Here is a 3,655-nt window from a genome sequence, read left to right as displayed (position 1 = left end):
TTCTTGGAAGATATTCCTAGCTGGGTGAAACCTGTGCCTGCCGTACTAATCCACTGTGATAGTCAATCGGCGATTGGAAGAGCACAGAGTAATATGTATAATGGGAAGTCACGACATATACGTCGTAGACATAATACCATTAGGCAGTTGATCTCGAATGGAGTGATTGCAATCGACTATGTTAAGTCCAAAGATAATTTGGCAGATCCTCTAACGAAGGGGTTGAGTCGAGATCAAGTATACTGCTCATCAAGAGGAATGAGATTAAAAATCTACAACTAAAAACGACTGTAGCGGTAACCCAACCTTGTTGACTAGAGATCCCAAGATCTTGGTTCAATGGGACAACGAAGTTACAGAAGTTGTGGTCCAGCACATTAGATAGTTTATCTCTATCCCAATCCTAGGATGAATTTGTGCTGTCCTACCTCATGTAGTGAGGTTAAGCTTATGCTTTTAGTGACTTCTATACCTGATAAGGTGGAGTATGGTAGGATACTCTTGATAGAAGTGTCGCCTATGTGAGTGTGAAGACAGGCCGCTTCAATGAAACACTCATGAATCCAAGATGGTATCCATGGCCGAAACGGAACCAACCATGAGAACCTAAAGTAGGTGAGATAGATCTCTGTGTGGGTGTTATTATCTAAGTATACACCAACAGCTGAGCAGTTCAAGACATCACGTTCACTGCGCAGCCTAGTATACTCGATAGCATTTCACTACGGAAGGTTCAAAGCCACAAGCTACCTCTCCCGATGCAGTGACTTATCGATTGGACTCTTGTAAAATGTCAGCATGCATACACGCATTGCATTAATTTCCATTCATGTGGGGGATTGTTGGATATTGGGGCCTTAAATGGACCAAAACGATTTAGAGGAAGGAAGCCATCAATTGTTGAAAGTCGTAATTGACTTCAAAATTGAAATCTACGATTCGCGTAGATAGATTTAGACTATTAATTTGCTCAAAACCGATTAAGGGTGAATGAGAAATTAATGTTTAAAGTCAAACCAAAATAACATTTGTTATTCATTAAAAGTGCATAGGAGAATAGTCCCACATCGGAAATTCTCGATGTGTATTCTCTACTTATTAATGAAGATGTGTTAATGGAGTTAACACAAAAAATAAAAGGACAGGTGACCCCTTAGCCCAGGGCGAGCAGGTGCTCGCACCTGTGAGCCCGCCACCCGCCACGTGCGCACGTGCGCAATGGGCCCTTTGTAGGCGCACTTTGCACTTTGCACTTTGCACTTTGCACTTTGCACTTTGCACTCTGCACTTTGCACTTTGCACGTACGCATCGTCGCGAGGAGCATTGAGGAGCTTAAATTTATGCTCCAGGTGACATTGCAGTGCCTGCGTGGCACTCGGGTAACGTGTCAGGCTCTTACCTGACGTGACAGTGCCTATGCGGCATCCTCGTGGGCAAAGGGAGATGACTGGACAGTTGACTTAGGGAATGATGGCTACCGTTGATCAACGTTGATCAAATAGATATGATGGATCGCTTGTGATGCGATCTAGAGCGTTGGATCGCAAAGAGTAACGATCTGACGGCCTGGGATGAGACTTGATCTGAAGCATCGAATCAATGGATCCAGATCCGATGGCTGATGACAATAGGCGGGATCTGAGGGTCACAACTCCTCAGATCTGATGGATGAGATTGAAGTGGGCTTGGTGAAGGGTTACAACCCTTCAGAATAGATGATCTAGATCGATCCAGCCCAAGGAACACATCCACTCACCCAAAGGACACTCAACCTCTTCGTTCAGTATAAATAGAACCCCCCAGATGATGGAATACTCACTCAATCTTCTCTTCTCTTCCTCAAGCATTCATCTCATCTTGTGCATTCAAGAGTCCAAGAAGTCTACTAAAAGGTTCGCTGGTCTCGGAAGTCGGAGTGCTACGATTCCGAGACGTTCGTCGTCGTTGTATCTTGGGAACGAATTGCAACAATCCGTTAAGCACCGTAGCGGAGCAATATCGTTTACGGAGATAGTGTCGAACACTAGCCTCGACGATCAGTTTGTATACTCCAGAAGCTACCCGGAGACAACAAAATAATATCAAGGACCATTCAAATTCCAACTCTATTCTAACGGAAAAATTGAATGGAAAAATTGAAAGGATTGGATAATGAAAGCAAATAAAAATCCGAGCATTCCTAACTAAACTAAATGATCCTAAATTAAATTAATCTAATTTTTAATCAATTTATAATTAAAATTGAACAAAATACAAAATTAGTTAATTTCTCAATAACCAAATTAATTGATTTTTTAATAAAAATTTAATTAAAAAAATAAAATATTTAATATTTTTTTTTAATATTTGATAAAAATCAATTTAACGGAATTTTATAATTCAAAATCAAAATCACACCGATTTAATTAGTTTTTTTAATAAAATTAAACATATGAATAAACTAATCAAATTTTTAAGATACGTTGATAATATCAATTAAAAAAAAAAATTGCTCAACCTTTCTGTACAAATTTACATAGTCTGTGGAATAGTTTTACTATAAAAAAAGGTTATCTACCATAGTTAAAATTGTTAGTTAGAGCCCTAGAGTCAATTATATGATGATTGTTGTATGAACTCATTATATCATATTCTTATGTATATAAAGGCATTTGTTTTTGGTTATTATACTTACTTGTATTGGTGTCAAATAACTAAGTATAATATCGTCCTTGAGTAGATGGTTCTTATCTATATCAATCGATTGGTTGAATCGATAGTGAGATGGTATAGAGAACACTACTCTTAATCATTCCTAGTCAAGTATTAACATTCAGGGACAATGTTAATGCGACGAGACTAGCATGTAGGTCAACTCGATGACTTGATCTCAAAAGTCATGGATATGGAGATATCAAATTGACACATGAGTATGCATTGGAGAATGTATACTGAATTACCCGCTATGAGAAAGTATCATGGATCGTTATTTGAGTGTCATATACTTTCTCATGTGGCTATTAGTATGACTATTAGTCCTTGGACCTGAAGTCACCATGGTTCCCTACATAAGGAGTTACATACTTTGGCTTCGTCAAACGTCACCCGTAACTGGGTGGACTATAAAGGCGATTACTGGCTATGTACCAAATTATGCGGAGGGATGTGAGTGATGTAGATGGGATCTATCCCTCCTATATAACGGGAGTGACATCATTATTCTTGATATAGTGAGACCACTAAGTGCATGACCATGTCCAAATGAGTCAATATGAGATATTGAGCTCATTTGATTAGAGTAAGTCTACTTGGAGTTCAAGATTTAGATTGATTAGAGGATGACATGGTGTATGCCTCACATTGATCAATCTAGGTGCCAAGGATAGAAGGATATTGTTGTATATTGTGAGAGTTACAATTAGTAGTCACAAAGGTGATGTTGGATCTCAACATTCTTGTAACTTGGATAGTAATGATGTGTTGCTAGATACCGCTCATTACTTATGCTTATAAATGAGTTTAGGAGCATTGCCAATGTTACAAGAACCTATAGAGTCACACACAAAGGGCAATTAGATGGAGATTCAGTTCATATGATGAACCAAGAGGATTAGGTTCATGTGATGAACCAAATTGGATTAAGAGTAATCCAAATTAGATTAATTGAGTAAGACT

Source organism: Zingiber officinale, chromosome 10A, assembly GCF_018446385.1.
Source record: "Zingiber officinale cultivar Zhangliang chromosome 10A, Zo_v1.1, whole genome shotgun sequence".
Classification (NCBI taxonomy): Eukaryota; Viridiplantae; Streptophyta; class Magnoliopsida; order Zingiberales; family Zingiberaceae; genus Zingiber; species Zingiber officinale.
This window is presented reverse-complemented; position numbering follows the sequence as displayed.